A 10,398-nucleotide genomic window follows, 5' to 3' on the forward strand; every position below is an offset into this window, starting at 1 on the left:
GAGAATCCACCTTCCAATACAGGGGATGTGAGTTTCCTCCCTGGTAAGTTCCCACGTGCCACGGGGTAACTAAGCCCCTGCACTGCAACTAGAGACGCCCCTGCACCACTACACGAAGCCAGTACATTGAAACAAAGACGCAGCGCAGCTATTTATTAAAAATAAATAAATTCAACTTATTTTAAAAAATAATAATAAAATAGCATCAATATTGAAAAATGAAATCAATTTGAATAATAGGAACAGAATGCTATACCAAGACTCAAGTAGAGATTGGCATTCATTCTAAAATATATATTTTCTCTTTTTTATTGGTAAAATCCCTTTATTTTTAAACTTTGACGGCATTACCCCTAATTATTACTGAAATCACGGGTACCCCAGCAAAGCCCTCAGGTAAGTCCCTCACTCCCTTTCAGTCTCTCAATAGACAGATTTCAGGCTACCCCTTGCCCAGGGTTTCGATTTCATTTCTGCCCCATTCGCAGCTCATCTCTTGAGTTACGGGATTGTTGGCCCTGGATTCAGAAAGAAGGGAGTTGTCTCTGAAAGCTGAGTGTGGAGTCTGCTGCCCTGGTATTTGTGAGCAACTCACATTTGCTCTTAGAATAGGCAGTAGGTTGTGAATGATGTCAATGTGGACAAGAGGCTGAAGCACCTTGTTCTCATCTTCCTGGTTGGCGAGGGGAGATCAGTTAGTTTCAGTAATGTTTCTCTGTGCCAATCCTTTTAAAAAGGGAATTCAAATCTACATAGCAGAGTTAAGAGATTAATGGCCTGAAGCAGTGTGGGGAGTGGCTGTTGGTGCTGAGGGTGGTAGAGAAAGGAGACTTAACAGAAGATAGAGCCTTGAGAATGGGGGGATGCCACTCAATACCCAAGAACGATTGCCTTTCTAATCGTTATTTAGATAAGGTTAATTTCAAATATAGAAACACATTTCCAGGGAGGATTAACCCTAAATTGACCTCCATTTTTCACACCTTGAGTCTACACTTTGATCACCCAAGGACATCCAGATCTCCCATGGACTTCAATGAAGGGAATTGGTGCATTCACGTTGAAATAATTGCAGCAGTGGCGATAATAACATACCCGAGCTCAACAGCCCTGGGGTGCTGAAGAGGGGGAGGGAGGCGTGACGCCAGCCCAGACTGCCACACTCACAGGGTGGACAGGAAAACCCTGGAACCTGTCTTTTTAGCCCAATTTAAAGCCATTTATCCTATTATGCAGTCCACAAGGGGAAGTCTGAGAATAAATATCCTTCTACCACTCCCGCAAGCTTCCCCTCCCCATGCCTTTCCACTGTGTGTGTGTGTGTGTGTGTGTGTGTGTGTGTGTGTGGACATGCACATATATGCAAGCAAACATGCATGCTATGTGTTGGGGGGAGGGGGCAGTGCATGGCTAATCTCTGCCCGTCAGAAGAAAAGCCTCTTTCTCCTTAGATTTCCACACTATTCTTACCCACCCAGACCCTTCTGTCCTTTCCTCTCTCCCCTCCACATTCCACTTCTTCTGCTTTAGTGAGGGCTCCTTTAGCTCCAGGTACTCCCTGCTAAAGGGGCAATGTCAATCCTGTGCAATAGAGGGGATGGAGGTGGGGGAGGGAGACCTCCCAGGGGGCTGCCCTCAGAAAACAGCATCTGCACAACATGAGGCCTCATCACAACTCGCAGAGTTAACCCTGTAAGCAGCCCCTGTATGCTGTTACTTTGAAAGAATATCTGTAGCACTCTTACTATTTTTTATTGAAGTATAGCCGATTTACAATGCTGCATTAGTTTCAGGTGTACAGCAAAATGATTCAGATACATATTTTTTTCTTTTTCAGATTCTTTTTCATTTTAGTTTAAGATATTGAATATAGTACCCCTTGCTCTACAGCAAGTCCTTGTTGATTATCTATTTTATATGTAGTTGTGCATATCTATTAATCCCAAGCTCCTAATTTATCCCTCCCTAATCCTTTCCCCTTTGGTAATCATAAGCATTTTTCCTATGTCTGTTAATCTATTTCTGTTTTATAGATAAGCTCATTTGTATCATTTTTTAGATTCCACATATAAGTAATATTATATATTTGTCTTTCTTTGACTTGCTTCACTCAGTATGACAATCTCTATGTCCATCCGCGTTGCTGCAAATGACATTATTTCATTCTTTTTAATGGCTGAGTAGCATCCCATTGTATATATGTCCCATATCTTCCCTTTTTTTAAATTTTATTTATTTTTGGCTGTGCTGGGTCTTTGTTGCTATGTGTGGGCTTTCTCTAGTTGTGGAGAGTGGGGGCTACTCTCTAGTTGCAGAGCATGGATTCTAGGTGCTCAGGTTTCAGTAGTTGTGCCACAGGGGCTCAGAAGTTACGGTGCAGGGGCTTAGTTGCTCCATGGCATGTTTGACCTTCCCAGAGCAGGAATAGAACCCATGTCCCCCTGCATTGGCAGGCAGATCCTCAAGACCATCAGACCACCACAGAAGCCTTATACCATATCTTCATTATCCATTAATTTGTTAATGGACATCCAGGTTGCTTCCATGTCTTGGCTATTACAAACAGTGCCACTATGAACACTGGGGTTCAGGTATCTTTTCAAATCAGAGTTTCTCTGGATATATGCCAGGAGTGGAATTGCAGAGTCATATGGTAACTCTGTTTTCTGTTTTGTAAAGAACCTCCATACTGTTTTCCATAGTGGCTGTATCAATTATATTCCCACTAACAGTATAGGAGGGTTCCCTTTTCTCCACACCCTCTTCAGCATTTATTATTTTAGACCTTTTGGTGATGGCCTTCTGATTGGTGTGAGGTGCTACCTTATTTGTAGTTTTGATTTGCACTTTCCTAATAATTAGCAATCGAGCAATTTTTCATGTGTAGGATTCCTATTATTATTTCTACTGTCACTGTTACTGCCCACTGTCGTTATGATTTACTTCTGTATTCTGTTCCAGTCCCTTTGCTTTATTATCTCCCTTAATTCTCAAAATCCAGATAAGTAGGTCCTGGTATTGTTGCTGTTGTTTCTATAATAATACTGCTTTCTAGAGGACTGAACTCACTTGTATCAGGTTGCACAGCTGATGGGGGGCAGCGTTGGGATGTGACACATCAGCATGAGTCTGAAAAGTGAGGCTTCCCAATTCCCTGGAGGAAAAGAAGCTAGTCAGGGCTGGACTGTGCAGATAAGACATGTGTAATTGTTTTGTCGTGGTCAGCTTTGAGGAAAGCCAATCTCCCTCGCTTAATACTATTCTTTGTCACCTACTGTGCTCCAATGACTGCACACTCTTTCATCTCACTTACAAAGGCATTGTGATTGGCCCCCTGCTCGCTTCCCTAGCCTCATCTCTCAATGCTGTCTTCTGTGATCTGACTTTGGGCAAAATCTTCCTAGAAACCCACTCACTGGAGAAACTCACTGAACTGTGTGTTCAGTGTAATCTTCAGCCTTCCCATCAAACAAACTGTAAACCCCTGGAAAGCAAAGAACATGCCTTCAATCTATAAACTCATCAATTCCTACTCTGACACCAAAGGTCCAGCTGGACGAGGAATGTTTGAGGAGGTTCTCAGACCTCTCTGAGTCACAATTTGATACTGTCAGTGATGAGAAAAGTGACAGTTGCTAAGTCAGCCCCTAAGAGGGACCCCTAACCCAAACTTGGAAGACCCAAGAAGGCTGCCCTGAAAAAGAATGGTAAGCAGAGACTTTCGGGATGAATTAGGATTGGTCAGGTAAAGGACAGCAGAGGCTAGGGAGCAGGGAGCCATGCTCCAGGCTGAGGAGCAGCACACAGCAGAAGTGAAGGCCAGACACTTCCCTGAGGTCCCGTGGCTAAGACTCTACATTTCCACTGCAGGGGACGTGAGTTCAATCCCAGACCTAGGAACTAAGATTCTGCACGCTGTGAGGCACAGCCAGAAAAAAAAAAAATGTGGGGACCAGAAAGAGCTTGGCTGGCTGCAAAAACTGGAAGATGTTCCATGGGGAGGCCTGCAGGGAGTGGATCAATGAAGCTGGAAAGGCAAGTAGAGGCTGAGCATGAATGTTCTCAAGCCGGAGCTTGCACTTGGTCCAGGAAGCAACAGGCCACTTTTAATATTAAAATGTCTTTGACGTGGGACTTCCCTGGTGGTCCAGTGGCTAAGACTTACACTCCCAATGCAGGAACATGGGTGCAACCCTTGGTCAGGGAATTAGATCCCACATGCCACAACTAAGAGTTTGCATGCCAGTTATAAACCCTGCATGCAGCAATGAAGAGCCAGAATCCTGCGTGCTCAAACTAAAATTCAGCACCACTCAATAAACAAATTAAAAAAATTTTTAATAAGCAAATAAAATTAAATGTCTCAAGCAGAGGAGTGGCATGATTGGAAGGGCATTTTTTTAAACAATCACCATGTTCTCTATTTCTGTTGCATATTCCTTCAAGCTGTAGAGTAGAATTCTCTGCAAAGGGATTTAAAAGACATAGTGCTTAAGATGCTGCTGTCCATGGGGTTGCCAAGAGTCGGAAACAACTGAGAGATTGAACAACAGCGAAGATGCCACTAGATTTCTGAAGGAAGATTCAATGTGAAATTCTCAGGTCTATGTAGAAAGAGGCCAGAAAGTTGCATTCATTGCTATGGAACCAATCCTCTCCAGGAGTCAGCAAAAGCTCCCAGAAGCCACAGCATCTTCCCTGTGCATTTCACTGGGCAGTTTGGGAGGTGAAAACATTCAGCCTTTTCATGTTTGGATTCAGTAAGGAAAGCTGCAGGGGCCACATACATCCTGAAGACACTGGCTTCAACAGGGTAAAATAATGAGTTATTGTCAGCCATGTTTAATCAGCCTCTTGAATAGGGGTGCAGGAAAAGCGGGGAGAGCTTTGGGTCCCCTGAGGAGGGTGATGTGTTAATAACAGCTACAGGCCAACAACAGAGGAACACATAGAGAAGATATGGCACATATATACAATGGAACACTACTCAGCCATTAAAAGTGCTCGCTCTGGCAGCACATATACTAAAATTGGAACGTTATAGAGAAGACTAGCATGGCCCCTGAGCAAGGATGACATGCAAATTCATGAAGCATTTCATATTTGGGGGGCTTCCCTGGTGGCTCAGATGGTGAAGAACCCATCTGCAGTCCAGGAGATCTGGGTTCAATCCCTGGGTCGAGAAGATCCCCTAGTGAAGGGAGGGACTACCCGCTCCAGTATTCTTGCCAGGAAAATTCCATGGATAGAGGAGCCTGGTGGGCTACATCCCACGGGGCCATGTAAAAAGGAAGGAAATTGGGTCATCTGTAGAGACGTGGATGGAACAAGAGACTGTCACACAGAGTAAAGGAAGAAAGAGAAAAACAAATATCGTAAATTATCACTTATATGTGGAATACAGGAAAATGGTACAGGTGAACTTATTCCCAGAGCAGGAATAGAGATACAGATGGAGAGAACAGACATGTGTATATGGATTGGGAGCGGGGCTGGGGGAAAGAGAGGGTGGGATGAACTGTGAGATTAGGTTTGACATATATACACTACCATGTATAAAACAGATTAGTAGTGGGAAGCAGCTGTATAGCACAGGGAGCTCAGCTAAATGCTCTGTGATGACCTAGAGAGGTGGAATGGGGGGAGGGAGGCTTAACGGGGAGTGGATATATATGTACATAGAGCCAACACACTTCGTTGTACAGCAGAAAATAACACAACTTTGTAAAGCAATTATACTCCAATTTTTTTAAGCTACATATGTATAGAATTTATTATGTGCCAGGCACTATCCTAAGGGTGCTACATGCATATTAGCTCAGTTAATCTAAGTTATAACCACATGACAGAAGGACCTTTCAAACCCCATTGTCCAGATAAATAAACTGATGCATAGAGATGTCAAATACCTTGCCCAGGTCAGCCAGTTGATGAGTGACAGTGCTGGAATTCATGTCCTATCCCTCCAGAGCCAACCACACCTTTTCCTCTACCCCCTGTCACCCCTGCTTGAAATCTGGGTCACGGCTTCACAGGAATTGGGGGTATTGCCACCCTTTTACCCCTTCTCAGATCCAGTAGCCACAACTCTGACATTAGTCCCCTCCATCCTCATGGCTACAGAACATCTCTAATTCCCTGGTCTCTCTGTGATTCCAGAAGCGGGGCTGTGGTCCTACTTCTGGGGACAACCTCCATCCTGATCTGGAGGGAAAGAAAAGAACTCCCTAGTTTTAGTAATAAATCACACACATGACTTGTTCACTCCTCATTCCAAGTGCTCTGCTCAAATATCACCTCCTCCTAGAAGCCTTCCCTGATTCCTTATCAGTTAAGCACAAACACATTAGTCTTTAGTCCCTGGTTTATTTTACTTCCCAGCATCTATTACCAGTTGAACTTACATGGTCTATTCATTTGTTTAATGAGATACCTGGTTATTATCTATCTCTAGTACTGGAATATTACATTTACAATATTAATTTTTACTCTACAGAAAGGTGACTCATATGTATACATTTATATACATTCTTATACATGTATATATACACATTCTTTTTCCTATTCTTTTCCATTATGGCTATCACAGAATATTGAATATCCTTCCCTGTGCTACGCAGTAGGACCTTGTTGTTCATCCATCCTTTACATAATAGCTTATATCTGCTAACCTCAACCTCCCACTCCATCCCTCTCCCAACTCCCTTCCCCTTGGCAACCACAGGTCTGTTCTCTCTGTCTGTGAGTCTGTTTCTGTTTCACAGATAAGTTCATTTGTGTCATATTTTAGATTCCACATACAAGTGATAACGTATGGTATTTGTCTTTCTCTCTCTGGCTTACTTTGCTTAGTATGACAACCTCTAGGTCCACCGTTGTTGCTGCAAATGGCATTATTTCATCCTTTTATTCCTCTGAATATATATGCCACATCTTCTTTATTCAATTTATTCATAAATTCCATGATAGGAGAGACTTGGTCTTTCACTAATGGAGTTTTGGCTCCTAAACAATTGTCTGGCAACAAAAGGGGGGCCCTGCGATATATATATATATTTTTTTAATTCAGTCATTGCAAGGTGAATAAAGTTATTACTGACTGACTTCCCAGCCTCACCTCTGCTAGGACTGCTTTTCTCCATGGAAGCCTGGTTGGGGAGCAAAGATTTCCACATGCCTTGCAGCCAAAAAACCAAAAATGTCAAACCGAAGCAATATTGTAACAAATTCACTTAAGGCTTGTCAACATGTGAACTTCAAAAATCACAGTAAATACTTAACACGTAATCTGAACAATGATCTCTAACACATGCTTTTACCAGGTTAAGTGAATCACTGAACATTGTATGTCAATAGAAGACTACTGGGGGTTCCTGGGTAGCTCATCTGGTAAAGAGCCTGCCTGCAATGCAGGAGACCCCAGTCCGATTCCTGGGTCGGGTAGATCCCCTGAAGAGGGATAGGCTACCCACTCCAGTAATCTTGGGCTTCCCTGGTGACTCAGTCTGGTAAAGAATCCACTTGCAATGCAGGAGACCTGGGTTCAATCCCTGAGTTGGGAAGATCCTCTGGAGGAGAGCTTGGCAACCCACTCCAGTATTCTTGCCTGGAGAATCCCCAGGGACAGAGGAGCCTGGTGGACTGCAGTCCATGGGGTTGCAAAGAGTTGGAAACAACTAAGTGACTAAGCACAGCACAGAAGGCTATGGAAATTCAATTTTTATTTCTACCTGAAATGTTTTAGGGTAGAATGAATTAATTTATTTGCTCAGATAATCACTTCAAATCCTTATTGTATACTTGAAGAAAATAGTTTACTTAATTATCTATATACCTTTTCAAAATTTTGTATTGTAGTTGATTTACAATGTTTCAGGTCTAGCACAAAGTAATTCAGTTATACATACATTTTTTTCCTTTTTCAGATTATTTTACATTATACATTATTACAAGACTCAGTTAACTTTACTCTTTTTTGGCTGTGCATCCTATGTGGCATGCAGGATCTTAGTTCCTTGAACAGGTATCAAACCTGTGCCCCCTGCATTGGGAGCATAGAGTCCTAACCACTGGACCACCAGGGAAGTTCCCAGTTATCTATATTTTTAAAAATACTCTAAGGTCATTTAAGACATTTGGATGTGTTGTCTTACAAATTTCCTTTCCTTCATCCACAAAATTCCTTTTTTCTCCATAATAAACTTTTCATCACCAGCAACAATTTTTACCAAGTGCCTCTCTGCACATAGCAACACACCAAACGCTTTATCTTGAATGACAGCTGTATAGGTCAACATGCTGTGGAACCTTCAAATTGTCATAAAAATCCCTTTTCCCAATGGGTTCTCTTGTTTTGTGTCTCAAGATATTTTTTCTTGATTCTTTTTATCACCTGCCTTTGAAATACGAGATTTTCCTCAAAGCTTTAGCATGCTTCCAGTCTGTAATCTTTTTTTTCATTTCCACAGCTTTTTAAACGATGCAATAGGGACCACATTAAGAAATATTTAAATTGTCAACACCCTTTAAAATTTTATATCTTCAAAATGGAGTCAGTAATCATCAAATCCAAAATACAGAAGTCTCATTTGCATCTTTGAAATATCAACATTCCTTGAAAATATTTTTGTCTCAAGATCTCCTACAACTGGGACTTATTTAGATATAGCAATAATTTTCATCTATTCTTCTAAATTTTTCTAAGTCTAGGCATAGATTTTATGTCTAGACAAAACAGAATAATCCTCTATTCAACTCCAGATTTTTTTTCCATGCTGGACATCATTTGCCAGAAAGATGTGAGAAGGGAAAGGTTGCAAACTCAAGTTATTCTGAGGGTTTCAATCCAACTTTCATTTGCAACTAATTGGTGCAGAAATTAGGCATCTGATTTTCCCACCATGCTCATTTCTAGCCAACATCCTATACCAGCTGTTCAGTGCTGATGGAGATAAGTGTGTTATGAGTTTTGTAAACCCAGAGTTGAGAAAAATGTGTATAAATATGAATAACTGCATGATCACATTTTAGATGGGATCTCTTTAAAACTCAGGTCAGGAAGCTTATAAAACTATGATGATAACTGACCAATCCTTTTGAAAATAAAATAGTTTCAAATATTGGGGAAAGGAGCGTATGAGGAAAAATAAAAACTAAGGAAGACAAAATAGACAAGCTGAAAGATTCTTGCTTGTTCTTTTTAAAACAAATTTTATTTTGTCCTTTTGTACTACTTGAGTTTCTTTTTTATCACGTGCCTGTGCGTTCCCAAGTAAAAAAGAACCAAAACTTTTTAAATCGACCATTTATCTGAATTATTTAATTTAAGGGTTAGCAAAACAAAGCCCTGGTGTCAAAATGGTCCAGGAGAGGCACTGCTGGTGCAAACAAGGCCAGCTCCCCCTTGACTGCAAGACCTAAGTGTTTTGTTGGAAACCTCCCCCGGGACAACTGTCTTGCTCCCTCCTGATCTCCCAGGCACCCCACATGTCACATGGCTCAGCCTCTAGTCCAGATATCCTTCCTCCTGTCAGCTGTGAGCAAATCCCCTTTAAGATGTTCAATATTTTAAGTACATAAATGTATGTTTCAAGCAATGGTAAACTCCGGAGCCCTCTTCAAGTGACTATAACAAGGAATGCCCCGCTCAAGGCAGCATTTCAGACCCCTCCTTGATCTTCTAGTATGTGAATCAGAGGCAAGGCAAAGACAGCGAGTGAACTTCTACGTGTGTCAAAATATTATAGGGATGGTAGAGTTTCTCAATAATGACGGACTCTTCATTTAATCTGGCTAGGAGTTCGGGCTACCAAAAATAAAAATAAAAAAAGAATGGAGCTAAGATCTCATCTTAGAGGATGCTCATGTAGAAGGCAGGCGCATAAACAAACCATTGCAATTTCCTGTGATAAATGGATAAAATAGATGCCATGGAATCCCCTACAATACCCATGAAGAATTTTAAACAAGAAAGCTATGTAGTCATAAATACCTCTCTGGCAGCACCATGGAAGGCTGGAAACCAGGAAACCAGAGGGAATGCTCTGACACAGCCCAGACCCCAGCAGATGAGGGCAGGAGGTAACACAGGGGCAGGGGAAGCAAGCAGACAGGGGCCCAGTCCTTCCTGCAGTAAGTTATATCAATAACAGGTCAGATAACGTTCACCCTCCGTGAAGAGAGAGAGAATGTGTGCCACCCTCTGGTGGCTGACTCCTCAAACAGAAGAATTCCTATTGTTATGGACACACACACACAGTAAATCCCCTACATACAACTGAGTTCCATTCTGAAAGCATGTTCATAAGTCCAATTTGTCTATAAGTCCAATAAAGTTAGCCTATGTACATGAGTCTGGGTGAACTCCGGGAGTTGATGATGGACAGGGAGGCCTGGCGT

At 42.0% G+C, this 10,398-nt stretch overlaps 1 non-coding gene across 1 annotated transcript; it reads left to right on the forward strand.

Annotated features, from left to right (window-relative positions):
* The first annotated feature begins 5,000 nt into the window (after window positions 1-5,000).
* LOC120869633 lies at window positions 5,001-5,107 on the forward strand. The gene has a single exon (XR_005722600.1). It is a non-coding gene; the product is annotated as a U6 spliceosomal RNA (small nuclear RNA).
* Window positions 5,108-10,398: the final 5,291 nt, after the last annotated feature.

Source organism: Oryx dammah, unplaced genomic scaffold (assembly GCF_014754425.2).
Source record: "Oryx dammah isolate SB20612 unplaced genomic scaffold, SCBI_Odam_1.1 HiC_scaffold_10, whole genome shotgun sequence".
Lineage (NCBI taxonomy): Eukaryota > Metazoa > Chordata > Mammalia > Artiodactyla > Bovidae > Oryx > Oryx dammah.